Raw genomic sequence first — 16,521 nt, forward strand, 5'->3', positions numbered from 1 at the left:
ACTTTAGCCATCTGATTCTGATATGGTGCTGTCTTTCCATAAATATATATATATATATATATATATATATACATATATATATATATATATATATATATATATATATATATATATATCACACACACACACACACACACACACACACACACACACACACACACACACACACACACACACACACACGATTGTAATATTCACCAGAACAGTCAAGACCCTCAGGACAAATGTCGAGATGAAGTGCCGGAACAATTCGGTGAAGATGAAAGCAGCATCCACGTCAATAGGTCCACTCTGTACGAGGGAGTAAATGTCCGGACGGTGAAGATACAGCCTGAAAGCACATGCAAACTGCTGCTGACTTTAACTAAAAGATCATTTCAGAAGGAAAAAAATAATGGAGCTTCGCCTCTGCTAGAAACTCATATTTGGCTTGTCAGAGTAGTCAAAGGAAATTCATGAATTATTGATGCATTCAAGAGACTTGAAAGCACCTAAAGCTGTACCTAAACCCCATCCTGGAGAGGTGTAGCCCACAGTGTATGTGGGCCTAGATATTCAGAATGACCCTTTATTGTTTCATTCACAGAACATTTGCTGCAGAATGGACTGCGAGAAAATGTGTCACTGCGGAGATGGAGCGTGTCCGGCTTCGTGCCAAGGCCGGCAGGCCGGTTCACAGCGTGTTTCTCTTGCGAGCTGTCTGTCCACCGCGTGTCCCCCATTCGACATGTGCGCCCTCCGCCTCTTGCCCTCCGGCTGTGTGAGCTAATGCTTGAGCGAACTTAACACATCTTGATAAGCGCCTAATGGCTCACGGAAGAAGGAGGCCATCTATGAGTCGATGTGATGAAATCGAGGGAGGCAATGCCTGAAGTGAAGTTGAAAAAGACATAGAAAGTGCTGAAAAAGACATAGAAAGATCACAGTGGCTGTAAATCTCATCGTTATGCCTACCAATTCTCTCAGACATCACCACGCTTTCTTTCATCAACATATCATGCATGAAGAATGGGAAATGGAATGTGCCAGAACACCACACCATGGAATATTGGGTTTCTTAATCAATATCTGTTATTTCTGCACAACCAATGGCAAACCTCATTTTCCACTCCTGCATTCCCCTAATGGGGTTTCCATCTTCGTTTCCTGCGACTGAAGGATCATTCTTGAGGCTCTCGCGTCGTGACCTCAGATATCTTTCCCACCTGCATTACCTGATAATACATGCCCCAGCTGTATTACCTTAGTGCAATCATCTTCAGCGTTTTATTTAATTATCTCTCCAGACCGCTCGAACAGTAAAAATTAAGACAAGTGGTATTTTAAAATATATTTGAAGGGACAAAATGTTTGAGTCAGAAGAAGTAGTGGTGGCATTGCAGTGCAGTCTGTTTTGCCAGTATCTAAATATTGCATTCAGTTTGACAGCTTTTCTTTCTTTTTTGTTTAGACGAAGGATGTATATTCATCGGAGAAGACTGACTGCTTTAAGCCCATATCCACAGCAATTCCTAAATCCTTCTGCTGTATTACACGCCCCAAAACTACTGCTTTCATTATATAGTCACAAAATCTACGATCTTAGCAAATGTTTAATACCTAATTTTTCCCAAAACTGCCACTTCTCTTCCCGGGTGTAGACGGTAGTTTTCAGCAGATATGGAGACGGTAGTTTCAGCAGTTGAAAGCCACGACTCACACCATCACCATCACATCACAATTTCAACATAATTCCATATATAGAGTAAAGTGAAGCAAGATGGCCCACTCCACTGTCCTCAGTTCTTACTCAGTGCCCTGGACGTTCTTTCACTCAGATTGCTCACATCATCCAGAGAGCCTTCTGATGCTACAACGTTCAGAATATGAAGGACATGTCCAAGACCGAAGAGGTTGTAGACATCCTGCCTCACATTACTGAATTCATCTTTTGAGATCTTTTACTTCTTAAAATATTACTGAAGATAATTCTCTTCCTAAGAAACGACTGAAGATTTTGCTTGTGGGTGATGATGTAATCAATTTAGATTGGGACAGGAAACACCGCTGACATCATATATGGCCACGGGTCTAGGTATGATTTGCGGTCACATATGATGTCAGCTGTGTTTTGATAAGTAGTTTTCCAACAGATAAAGAGTTTTGAAATTTGTGAATCAAACCTAATTGGTTTATTGTCAATTATTAGTTGCACGATGATCAAAATGGAAATCGCCATTGTGAGGATGCTGTTTGAAATCAAGCAATTATGTTTGATTCACAAATCTCAAAACTATTTATCCATAACATAATACACTATTCATTGCAAATAATAGTTTGATTAAAAATGGTTAGAGACAACCATGTGACCAATCGATGCATAGCCAAGTGGTATGGCAGCAACTAACAATCAATTCCCATGCTCAGTCTGTCCAAGGTAACTACGTCACAGTGATGTAATGACGTATTATATTAACATGCAAAAACACACCTGGAGATTGAATCCAATTATTAATTTTTTCAACAACTGTAAGTGTCCATTTACTGAACCGGTGAAGCTACCAGCTCTTCTCCACTTATAAATGAATGATTTAATTACCTGTTGAGCTGTGTGTTTCTCCCAAAGGACAAGGCATGAAGACAGACAACTTGAAGAGGTGTAACGCCAGATTCTTTATAATAACCTATTATATAACAAGATCACAGGAACGAGTCAGAGTCACTGCAAGAGGCAACACTGCGGATGCAATTTTCACAGTGCGTCCTTTGCAATTGACTGCTTCTTCATCCCCGTGGTGCAATGCACCGTGCTCTCTCCACCAGCCGCTGGCTCAGCCACCAAGACATCTTTGATAAATGATCTGAAATCGTGCCAAGGTAGAATTCCATAATTTAGAATGGTAAACTCTGGGTTTCTTTTTTTTGCTAAGCAAAATACATTTTGGGAACCAATCTGATCGTCCTGTGGATAGCACAGGCTTGTAAGGTATCGACTTTCATGCGTCGTCTTCTGTGACTATGTGGGCCAGTCCACATGTGATATTCAGTGTGGCTCGTGAGGAAGGTAAAAGACAAATTTGATGAGGTAGTGTCAGAAATTTCATCATTATACCATGGAGTGGTCGTTGAAAAAGACTTACCCCCTTGAAAGTACTATACGGTAATTACAACTACCCCCTCTTGAATGGATGCAAGGATTCTCACAACTTCTGGAAACATTTTCAGGCATCCCTTTTATGGACGTCTTGCAAAAATACAGTGGCAAGTTGACAATTTTATTTTTTTTACAAGGTCTAAGGTTCATGGTGGAGCTGTTACGCATGCAGACAGAGCTGCGACACCAGAGTGGGGGGTGGGTTGGGGCAGAAAGTGCCTTATCACGTGGATGCACAAAAAGGTCTAAAGGCATTCCTGAACTAACAGAGAGTAAGAGGTTTCTATAATGCATCATATCATTTGACAGCCAATAATTTTATCCTCGGAAGTGTTTCGGAGCCTTTCGGAGACAGATCTTGAAATTTCCTCAAAAGGATTTGCCGATTCCAATTTCTCCTGTATTTAGTCAATTTTCTCTGCTATAAGACACCGCATGTATCTTGGCAGCGGAAGACGTTACCTGACAAGCCTACGGCTGCCATAGAGTGCAATGCGTTAGGATAGTGACAGTGCTGTGCAGTACACTACCACTACTTGATACGATTGATAATTCTCGGCATCACAATTTATTAAAAATAATCTTACCAAATGTGGGTGTTATCACTTTTTGGGACCTTTTGGTGTGCAACAGCTGACAAGTGCACTTCTGTTTTGATCCCGAGAATCATGATCTTTGTGTAATTCCTATGTTGCTTGTTAGTTTGATTTGAGGCCTCAATTTCTTCTTCAATTTTTGCAACTGGCTGTATATCAATAGATTTTTGTTTCGACACTAAATCCATAAAGGGAAGGATATGGTATTCTTCTGTGAGGTGGCCACATGCTGGTCGCGTCTACTATAAATGGACAAGGTGTGTGTTTGTGTATGTGTGTGTGTGTGTGTGTGTGTGTGTGTGTGTGTGTGTGTGTGTGTGTGTGTGTGTGTGTGTGTGTGTGTGTGTGTGTGTGTGTGTGTGTGTGTGTGTGTGTGTGTGTGTGTGTGTGTGTCACGTTTTTTGTGTTCTACTGGAGCATTATGATGTGAAATGTTGTAGACCGAAATGATAGTCATGATCTCCTCAGTTGATTAGACTAATTAACTACAAAGAACCCAGAAGAACCCAGAACAGCTTAACAGGTCCTTCCATGGCACGGCAATCTAATTACAAAATAAATAACAAAAATAATGCCAACATTGTAACAAAGTACATATTAATTAATACAAATAAAATTTACGACAATACCACTTATAATAGTAGTATCATTTGGAAATAAGAACAACAAATGTATAATCCCTGCCATGGCCCAAGCAAGCTGATGTTCAGGTAGTCCAGCAGGCAGGTATGCAGCAAGGCCATGAAAACCAATGACCATCTGGTCCAACGGATCAAGGGGCCCAAGAGTGAGAATAAATGAAAAACCTGCTAAAATATCCATGAATGAGGGATGTACAGTGTAGTGGGTGAAATTCATGGAAAGAGAAAAGCAGTGATTATGAAAGTGTTTGGTCTGCATAAAATGCTGTTAATTGGCAAATGCATGCACAAAACTTACCTGCACCCATTTTCACCAGAAGACAGGTAGTCAGCTGAACAGGTCTGAAAGCCATTTACGTACTGTAAGCTTGTCGAGTGGCTTTCCTGCTATTTGTGAAACCGAGAATTAAAGGTGAGACATGGTGATGCTATGTACAGGGCCTTGCCATTGCCTTGGCAGTATGAAAGATAGACTGCTTTATATCTAAAGGTGTACTACTTTAATTTGTGAAAGCATCAACTTTGAGCGTGAAGGTATTGAGATACATATTCAGATTCCAGGATTTATCTGTTCAGAGCATGCCCAAGACGGCAAGATATTTTGTCCTCAAATTAATTCTCCCACCATTCTTTGCCCTTCTACTGCTCCAGCGTTCCTGATACAGACACCAGACAACACAGGGCTTGATTTCACACAAAAGTAGATTGTGACCTTGGGGCGGGGGTGGGAGACGTAACCTCCCGGGAGCAGTCTAGGTGCTGGTGAAAACATCTTGTGATGTCACTATTCTCTCCACAAGCAGTGCAAAGACAACTAAGGGGAAATCTCACCCCTTTCTCCTTCAACCATGTGGAAGCTAACCCACAGGGTTGTCTGTAAATGCAGAGCGTCAGACAAGGAAGTAACATACCAATATGAAAGTGTTATTGATGTGACAACCAGTGTTAGAATCCAACTGCTGACCTACCAGATTCAGGGTGGACGCCCTAACCACAATGCCAATGGTAAAATCTCAGGGATTATCATCAAAATGTCAGTTTCATGGAGTAAGACACAGTGGACAAGATGAATCATGTGTTTCAATTTATCATGCTTGACGTGGTGCCATCAACATGTTCCATGCACATGGAAAGGAGGGAAGGTGCAGTGGAGGGGTGGGGGGCGGGGTTCATCATAAGTATGATATGGGATAATAGTGTGGAAAGCATGCAGACAATTACATTTTCAGTGTATATTAACATTTTATTTGCAACTAAAACGGAACTCGGTAAACCACATACCTCCAGTTTACGTTTTGTATCTCACTGACAGGCTGGATCTGCATCCGGATCTTCAACAAAATCTAATCAATTCGTTCTTGTCACACACCCAACCTCTACACCAAGTGTAGTCCGTTCTGTGCATCACGTTCTGTGCATCATGTGATCTGTGCATCACGTTTTTGAGAAATCCTGCTCAAAAACAGACAAACAAACAAACAAACAAGAAAGATTTTGTGCAGAGCACAACACTTGCGACATCCAAATTAACAATAGTTTCCATGGAAGCAACAATTTGGTAATTAAGAAATTTGACCTATTAAGTGTTGTACATGATTGATTGTTATGCCTAACAAATTTGACTGATACATTTTCTAATTGCATCCAAATATGTGTTTTGCATGTTTCGGATGGCCTTGATCTTGACCTTTGACTAAGTTTGATAAAAATTATACACACAAATACTACACAAACTTACAGATAAGCTGTGTAAGTTTAAATTTGATATCTTGAAAAAAATATTGAGGTATGATAATGATAAAATCACAAATGTCCCATTTCATTACAATGGGGTGAAATTTTTCTCATGGAAACCGTTAACATGTCAAAATGGAATAATCAATCAATCTCATTTTTGCTGAAACAATTCTGTGACCCAATATGCAAATCCTGTTAAAATTTAAAGTCAATAAGATGAAGATTGATTATTTTATGTGATCTTAAGCTTTGACCTTTTGACCTCAAACAATCTAGGCTTAAGCGAATCAATATGCAAATCCTGTTCAAATTGGATGAAAATTGAAGGTTTTATTCAACCATGACCATTTACCCTTTGAGTTTTTGACCTCAAAGATGATATGCTGTTAGGTTTTGATAGTTGAACCAAATCAGTGACCCAATATGCAAATTATGTTCAATCTGGCAGAGCCTCTGGGTGGGGGAAGTTGTGTCCTGATTTGCTGAAAAAAGTAGAGTGTGTATTCCAAAAAGACTCCAGAGATGTTTGTGTGGTGTGCATCCAAATGGGTCAAACAGGTCAACAAGGTATAAAGGTCTTCAGGTCAAAAGGGTCTAAGGTGTCAAAGGGGTGTAAAGGGTGTAAAGGTCGAAGTGGCCCAAAGGGTCTACAGGAGTCGAAAAGGGTCTTAAGGGGTCGAAAAGTAGAAGGGGTGTAAAGCGGTCTAAAAGGGTCTAAAGAGAGCAAGTTTTCTAAAGGGGTCGAAAGGTCGAAAGAGTATTTTCCAACAGTAGTTATGGGTCTAAATGGTCAAAGAGGTCTATATGATCTATTCTAAGGAGTCTAAAGTGTATAAAGAGGAACTAAATGTATAAAAGGTCTCAGGGTGACGGGGTCGAAAGGAAGTAAAAGTCGACAGGGTCTTCAAAATCTAAAGGCTTTTAAGGGAGTCGAAAGGGTCTTCAAAAATCTAAAGGTTCTTAAGGAGTATAAAATGTCTAAAGGTGTCTAAAGGGTCGAAAAGGTCTAAAGGGTACAAGGGGTCTAAAGGTTTTAAGGAATCTAAAGTGTACAAAAAAGGGTCTAATATGGTCTAAGGGTCAAGGATTCTAAGTGATCTAAAGGGTGTAAACGTCTTCAAGAGTCTCAGAGGTCTAACTCGGTATGCATTTCTGTCTGCGCTGTCAAGCGATGAAACCGGTCTGGCAACTGAGGGGGTGTGTTGCATTGGGATACTCATGTGTGTACTATTTGTGAATGTCTTTATAGCTGTGGTGGAATTCTGGAAAGGATTTGAAACAGCAAAGGGCTTTCCTTGGGTAGCTCTTTCATGGTTGCATTATGCAGCTTCTTCGGCTGGAATAGGATGGGAGGAGTCAATTTATTGATATAATCTTAGCCACCTGGGTTTAATTGATGAAATGGGATCTGATTGGTTATTCCCTCCATTCACCTGTGAGAGATGTGGGTGGGTCTTCGTTTTCAATTATACTGTGTACATCTGTACTAATAAAAGGCAGTGTGTGTGTGTGTGTGTGTGTGTGTGTGTGTGTGTGTGTGTGTGTGTGTGTGTGTGTGTGTGTGTGTGTGTGTGTGTGTGTGTGTGTGTGTGTGTGTGTGTGTGTGTGTGTGTGTGTGTGTGTGTGTGTGTGTGTGTGTGTGTGTGTGTGTGTGTGGTGTCCTCCATAACTCCAAAACCATAAAACCTAGCAGCATTAGCATTAAACTTATCTTTTTCTACTGTTTGGAGAATTATATTGAGTGAACAAAAAATTTAGGAACGTGCCAAAATTAACGAGATTCATTGAATTATATAGATTCAATGAATTCACTGCGAGACCTGATGTGCCCTGTCCCCGAGAGAGACTGCCTATCCATAGCATCTGCCACATCTGTGTCTATATTTTCAGAGGTTTCGCAAAGTGCTCAACAGAGAGTCAAATCTGGGAAAAAACGGATGTTTTAAAAAAAAGTTATAACGTTTGCGTGGACCCCGGACCGATGTACCACATGACATGTACACGGACGAGCATGCAAAATGGCAGATTTATTAATATTTCATTAACTGCTGCGTGCATGGTGAAAACATGCTTTAAAGTTAAAGGGATCCTTCATGGTATGCAGTGACAGCCTGGCCAACCCTTCCTAATCAACCATTGAATTGGAGTCCTTGCATGAGTGCTTAAGCCACTTTCTGAGCACCCATTGTCAATAGTGGTACCACGCTACGTCATTTTGAGTGAATTGTTCACTCACTGCGGATGCTGTGGTTTGTGTTCCGTGACCCTGAGTGAGTGGTTTGTGCTCTATCACCATGAGCGAGTGGTTCATCCTCCATCACCATGAGCTAGTGGTTCGTGCTCCGTCACTCTGCGCAAGTGGTTCGTGCTCTGTCACCCTGAGTGAGTGGTTCTTGCTCCATTACCCTGAGTGAGTGGTTCGTGCTCCACCACCATGAGTGAGTGGTTCGTGCTCCATCACCCTGAGTGAGTGGTTCTTGCTCCATCACCCTGAGCGAGTGGTTCGTGCTCCATCACCCTGAGCGAGCGGTTCATGCTCCGTCTCCCTGAGCGAGTTGTTGTGAGATAATGTCCAATTTCTGAGCCAATTGCTGCATTAACGTGTTTTCAAAATTTCCGTCACACGCAGCTATTGAAAGAATAATGTTAGTGAACATATTGCTGAAACATCGACATAAATGCAATGTTGTTTTTCGGTGAAAGTTACTCAAGGTTTCTGGATTGTTTACAGTATGTACTGTAGTAATCACACTGACTCCGTGCCGATTCCCAAAAAATTGCTGATAACGACCAAGCGTGTGTGTGTGTGTGTGTGTTTGTGTTTGTGTTTGTGTTTGTGTTTGTGTTTGTGTTTGTGTTTGTGTGTGTGTGTGTGTGTGTGTGTGTGTGTGTGTGTGTGTGTGTGTGTGTGTGTGTGTGTGTGTGTGTGTGTTTGTGCGTGCACATGTGCGTGCATCTGGGCCATTACTTTTTTACCATTTGAGCTTTTTACATCAAATTTTCAATAAAGCTTTATTTTTGAGAATGCGGAGAAGACAAATTAAGAATTTGGCCCAAAAGTCAAAGGTACCGTTTAGCATACGGAAGAAGAAGTCCGATACAAAGAGGACAGGCTTTGCATTATCAGATGCTTTCTAGTTACCTACAATATGTATTCGATGACCATCAACCTAAATGTCTTGCTCAATCAGAAAATATTCCACCCTTGTTTATTACAGTGTATAGCAGCTCAAAGTTATTGCCGTTGCAAAACTCATTGCCGATACACCCATTTGTCCAGGTGACACCAGTTGATTACATGGTGTAAATGTTTCAAAATAGCAAAGTAAAACTTTTGATCATTTGTCAGTAAACGATTCAGTAACCTAGTCCCTCGAAAAAAAAACGGTGATTAGCATCACTTTCACAAAATTTCTGCCTGCATGAATTTCTGCCTACATGACCTCAAAATTTATGCCTGCATGAAATGATTAATGTAAAGAAAAAAATCTTAAACATTTTGAGTTTAAAATGTCCGTGTATTAAAAGTTTTTCTTTTTTAAAGTGTCATGGATTTCTGCAGATCCTCTCCCACTCTCTCTCTCTCTCTGTCTACCTCACCATCTCTTGTCATGATTTAGCTCCTTATCTATAGAGTGGCTTTCTGCCTTGTTTGGGGCGATTTGCATAATAATAAAAAAAATGATGAAATCCACCACCCACGACTGTCTTTACCTTACTAAATGTGCAGCCACACTTCAATCAGGAAGGAAGATGCAATAAATCCTACTCATACCACCCAATTAGGTGCGCAATCACACCAGCATCACCACAATAGATGTTGACGCCATGTCAGTATCACCCTACTACATGTGCAGCCACACATCAATCACGAATGAGGATGTAATGCATCCTACTAACACTGCCCTATTCGGTGTGCAACCACAATAGCATCACCCTTTTAAATGTGCAGCTACACATCAATCACGAATGAGGATGCAATGCATCCTACTAACACTGCCCTATTAGGTGTGCAGCCATTCCAGCATCACCCGATTAAATATGCAGCCAAACTATAGCGTTACCCTTTTAAAGGTGCAGCCAGGACATCAATCAGGAGGGATGGTGTAATGCATCTTATGAACATCGACACGCATCAATCATAGCGATGATGCAAAGCATCGCCCAATAAAATGTGCAGCCACACATCAATCAGTAAGGATGATGCAATACATCATTACGTCCTCATCTAGACACTGTGGATAATGTCAAAAACGATTGCATAACAAAATCATTCTGAAAGACCCTTTTGATGGCAGGCTGCTCAAAGGCCAAGCTAACAGGCCATACATATATATATATATATATATATATATATATATATATATATATATATATATATACATATATATATACATATACATATATATATATACATATATATATATACATATACATGCATATATATATACATATATATACATATACATGCATATATATATATACATATATATACATATATATATATATATACATATATATATATATATACATATATATATATATATATATATATATATACATATATATATATATATACATATATATATATATATATATACATATATATATATACATATATATATATATATATACATATATATATATATATATATATATATATATATATATATATATATATACATACGTATATATATATATATATATATATATATATATATATATTTATATATACATATATATATATATATATATATATATATATATATATATATATACATATATACATATATATATATATATATATATATATATATATATATATATATATATATATATATATATATATATATATATATATATATATATATATATATATATACATATATATATATATATATATATATATATATATATATATATATATATATATATACATATATATACATATATATATATATATATATATATATATATATATATATATATATATATATATATATATATATATATATATATATATAAACAGTAGACTAGGCGTAAATCGTCATCATCGGGACCAAGAAAAAAGTGACGACTTAGAAATGTGACGACTTACGCATATGCGATCATTCATGATGACTGTGGGGTGAAGGATGAAGTCGCGCGTAGCCTGGACACATATGTGTGAGAGCCGGCTATTGTACCAAAAGGAAAACACAATCCTCGGGGCATAGGTGGGGGTTCATTGGTGAGTTGGAAAGTGATCAAGCAAAGATGGAATTCATGAATCACTCTATCAAAAGTAAAGGTGATGAACAACTGTAAGACAACTCGTATACCAGCGGTGATGGTATGGTGAGAAATTACATGACACACAGTCATCGTGGTGATGATTACCACTCAATGCCAATGTGTAAGTGAGGGCGGTAATGTACAAAACAAGCCAATATAAAACCATGATCGGACTTCAACACGAAGCTCGATCGATCCTTTACTCCTTCGCGAAGTAATCCATTATGTTTGACTGCCTCAAACTCTTGGGCATCTGGTGCATGAGAAAGGACTCAAACCGGTCATTGTATTCCATGATGTTGTCTGGGCAATCCTCCACTGAAAGAAAGTATCGGCGCATCACATCCAGACAGTATCGGCGAATCCAAACTGCCTGATTCGCTGCACTTCTTGACCTTGCCGATTCCCCACCTCACTTTGAATCTGTCTATCCAGTGCACGAACAAGGTCTTGGCATCATCATGCCCGAGGTCCGCAGCGAATTGACGTGCCTTCAGCAGCAACATTTCACCGTCCAACCGAATATTTGGCTGAGCCGACATTTGCCGAAACCAGATGATGAGCGCGTCATCGACATCTTCAAAGGACACACATTTCACGAGTTTCACACTTACCACCGGCCTCGCGATCTTCTCCACTTGTCCAAATATCTTGCCCTTATTCTTCAAGATATCGTTCAATGTCTGCGGTTTGATGTCCAACTTCTCAGCTATGGCTGTTTTCTTCATCAGTGGATTTGCCTCGCAAAACTGGATAATGTCGTATTTTTCTTGGTAGGTTTTAGTTGTAAGCTTACACTTAGTCGCCATTGTCCTGCCTGCAGTGCGATCAACGTGTGTACGCAGTTATAAATAGCCTATCACTGACGGTGTAAACCAATGAGCGAGCATCACGATTCCATGAAATTGGGCTTCTAACGAGGCAGCAGTTCCATGTGACGAGTTAGGAGTGGTAATTTACTTGAGGTTCCATTACACGGGAATGGACAACATCTGATGACTTAGACGAAGTGACGACTTAGAGATGACGACTTACAGAGGGATGACCCTTTATTCAAAGGGATTTAACATGAGATAAATTCAGGACTTTTTGACGCTGCCGACTTAGGCGAAGTGACGAGTTACACGCTGCCAACTTACGCCTAGTCTACTGTATATATATATATATATATATATATATATATATATATATATATATATATATATATATATATATATATATATATATATATATATATATATATATATATATATATATATATATCTCGTAATATTAATTGCTTCACCCTTTCCTCCATCCTATTGAATACACATCCCTTCTGAATCATAATACCCCTGAACATTCCTCCTCTTTTCTTCCCTCCTCCTCCTTCTCCTCCAATCACACCCCACCCCCACCCCTTTTCCATTCATTTTCTCCCAATCCTCTTCATCATATATTTTCAACTCAAAAGTTGCTCAGTAACCCCCACCACCTTCCCCAATCCCACCCACCCCCATGACAGCAAGAATAATGAAGCCAGAAAGACACGAGTAGAAAGTAGGTGGCTGGGATGCAATTAGCCCACCATTCTCAATGCAGACATCCAAACTTAAAAACATACTACCATTTACATCTTCCGGCAATCAAAACCAGAAGATCATTTCGGATTCATAAAGACCTGTCAAAGCAAGATCCAAGTCGGCCAGTTCATACTGCAGATTCAACAACTAAGATCTCTGGGGAGCTCAAAAGAGTTTCACTCGAACCCACAACTGTGACAAGTTCATGGGTCTCAGTGCCTTTCATAGAAAGTGATCGATATAGACGTAAAGGGACCACTTTTGTACATTTACCCACAAAAATTGTGTTTATTGATCCTTGCAATTAATGGTGTTTTAATGTGAAGTCAAAATTATGAATCAATGTCTATATAATGACCAAAAGGTCTTTGTTTCACAGAAACCAGTGAATTGATGAATTACAATTCTAACAACAGCATCATGAACTCACGAATAAAATTCATGGGATTGGGAATAAGAAAAGGAACCTGGTGTCCAAAATGGAAATCAAGGTCCAGCTTAAATAAAGCAGAAAGCTTTGCAAAAAATTGCTGGCTACGATATGCCACCCTTAAATTGGGTTTAGACAATGCAATTGTTGTCGTTAATAAAGGTGAAATTTTGCTGCGAATGACCGTTGGATTCCCATTGGATCCAGAATGGGATTACACCTTGATGGATGTGTAATGGTGATACGATGGTCGTACCAGAAAGCATTGCTCAGCACTTCGAAGGGATTCCAAAGGGAATTGTTGCCACATCCTCGGGTTCTAAGTACACCCAGACTAGAATGGCCCCATTTCTTCAGATAAGAGCTTCACATTACCCAGTGTGCATTTATTTCCCTCCTAATATTCTGTATATATTTGACTGGTTCAGTGCAGAATCCTAATCCTCATCCTCATCTGACTACTTTATAATGCAATTATAATTATTTTCAAACTTGGATTTTTTTTTTTTAATTTCTTTCAAAAATGTGTAATTTTTTTTCTTCTGAATCTGCTCCAAAAATCTCCCATGATTTGTCATGAGATTTTCATCGGGTTCTCGTGAACATGTTCTAAAGCGATCGCGTGGTCCTGGCTTCGATTGCCATCTTAATAGCCATTGTTTTATGAAAGTGAGGAGCTGAAGAGACACAGTAAGTGGGTTGTCTCTTTATATGTGCCGTCGACATTAAGGTTCACATGCTATCTTTTGCAAGAAGAGGACTTTGGATGTCGGTGTAAGCATGAAGCTTCAGCTTGGCCGATTTTCAAATGATCCATATGGGTCGATTGGAAAGTTGGCAAGGTTTCTACACTTGCACCTTTCCTGGTCTATTATAACCAAAGTGGTGCCATTCAAATAGTCAATTGGGAGATAAGATGTGAACATTAATTTGTTTCAAACTTGAGAAATTTATATTATGGCGCCATCCCAACCAAATCAAATATGATTGTTGTGCATTTTTCATTTTGCCTTCAAATAAAGTTATTCGTTGAAAAGGTTCATTTGTCGGAGTGATTAGCAGAATCTATGTAAGAAGAAATCTCTGCAGTCCCAGGGGATGGGGATGTGGTGGCAATCAAATGCACGCTTCATTAGCCCTTGCTGGAAGCCAGACGTTAATTAATCCAGAAGGGCCTGTTAGCTGGAAGCGGTGGCAGCAGTTTGCCGAAAGGCAGTGTACCCATGCAGACCTTGACCGATTGCCACCCGTATGGTGCAAATGGGAGGAAAGTATGAGCAGGAATGGGCGCGTGCGTTGCGGGGCGATGCGTCTGCTTGCTATGATACTTGGAGTTCCTCAATACCATTGGGCAGGAGCATTCTGGGAACGGCTCACATGGTATTGGCACCAATGGGTGAGCAGAGGGTTCAGTGTATTTCATCCACTGTGAAATGCAAAGTGAAATAATATTCTCCTTCAACCTCAGTGTAACCCCTTCAAGGTGGGGCAAATACATATTCTGCCTCAACCTCAGTGAGAACCCTTCGAATTGGAGCAACTACATATTCAGGTTCAACCTCAGATGTGACCTCTTCAAGGTGTAGGATGTACATATTCATATTCATCCTCGAAGTGACGCCTTCAAGGTTTGGCAAGTACAAATGGAGGTAGCTTCATTATAAAGGGATGCAGAGGTGCATGAAAATGAAAAATGTCACAGCTTGTTCATGTTCTGACATCCCAGACAGCATTGAGTTACCGAGATTGTATTTCTGACAAAAAAAACAACTGCAGAAAGTGGCGATTCTTTCCCTTTAATCACAATTAAATGAATCCTTTAATCAGTCTTCCCTTCCAGATCTGTCTGAAATGAATTTCGCTGACCTTTATATACAGAGCCAACCTTAGAATAAAAGTTATGGTGTTGAGTGCTAAGCCACGGAAAACTACTTTGAAGAACAACAATTACTGGAAACGTGCAAATCAAGGTTATATGTGCCTCATTGTTTGACACACCACGATAGCGACGTCATAAAGAGTGAGTATTTCATTCCATGATGAGTAGAATACATTTGGAGTACGCGTTTTAAACAATCATTTTTATATACAGAATTTATCTTCAAACTGCCATCATAGTTATGCCCTTGGCGCTCTCCAGAATTTTAATGATCAGGTGTTGAACATTCAAACTATCTAATAGGCAGGCAGTCAGACGGAGATCATTGATTTATTAAGTTTGTGAATATGGCTACATTGTTTGACCCTCAATATCTCCACCACGACCACATGAGTGCTCGATACATGGCCCTACCCTTCCCTATAAATACTTTTATTTCCTTCCAAATCTCACTTCCTTCTCTCTCCAACAACCCCACTCTCCTTTTGCTATTATATCATATGCCCTTCAACTTTTCTCATTTTTAATTTCCCAAATTTTGCCCCCACCCCCTCTACCTTTCCCAGGCCTGGATTAGTAATGGTGCCTGAGCAGCACAGGATGCGGGGGTGGGGTGGGGTGTGGGGGGGGCTTTAATTTGGCTCTCAAACTTTACCTTTATTTGCCTTTACTTTTATTTATCATTTATCAGTTCACAGGCCATGCTAGAAGCACGTTGTTGCAACTCTCAGCCAGCGATATTTCTTGAAAATACCTTCGCGTTGCTTCAGAATAATATGAAAAAGTACTCATATAAAATTATATTCTGCACATCTGCAGGTAGCGTTGTGGCTTTGTACAAGGGTGGGGTGGGGTGGGTGGAGGGGGCATACACATCTGCCAATCAATCAATTTGGCTTAAGTTTGAAATTCTGATTTTTTTTGGTCAACACCAGGGGAGGGGGGGGGGCCTCGATACAGATTCAGTGCCCATGGTCCGAGGCTGTCTTACTCCAGTCGTGACCATTCCTCTCCCTCCAAATGTGTACATTGTAAAGAGATATCCATTCACGTTCATTAAAACTAGTTTGACACTGCATGGGCTCAATGATCAATGCATCTGTTCACAGGTCCCTTGCTTACACTTCATTTACTCAAAAGAGAAAAGGAAGAAACATACCTTCCAGAGTGATGAGTCCGAGTTAATTTCATGACGAGTAAGAAAGTAAAACCAATGGCCACAGGAGATTTCAGTGAGAAGCAACACTCAATGGGAAGAAGGTGGAACTG

General features: G+C 39.7%; 1 long non-coding RNA gene across 2 annotated transcripts in view; it reads right to left on the bottom strand.

Annotated features, from left to right (window-relative positions):
- Positions 1–216: 216 nt before the first annotated feature.
- The window catches only part of LOC147022734 (uncharacterized), a 62,586-nt gene continuing 46,281 nt past the window's right edge, over positions 217–16,521 (bottom strand). For both annotated transcript variants that reach the window (XR_015059694.1, XR_015059693.1), the window contains 2 exons: positions 16,412–16,518; positions 217–5,822 (listed from right to left, as the gene is read on the bottom strand). This is a non-coding gene — a long non-coding RNA (uncharacterized LOC147022734). The remainder of the gene's footprint in view (positions 5,823–16,411; positions 16,519–16,521) is intronic.

This window comes from Eptatretus burgeri, chromosome 7 (assembly GCF_056783735.1).
Source record: "Eptatretus burgeri isolate ZD-2024b chromosome 7, Ebu_testis_v1, whole genome shotgun sequence".
NCBI classification, from domain to species: Eukaryota; Metazoa; Chordata; class Myxini; order Myxiniformes; family Myxinidae; genus Eptatretus; species Eptatretus burgeri.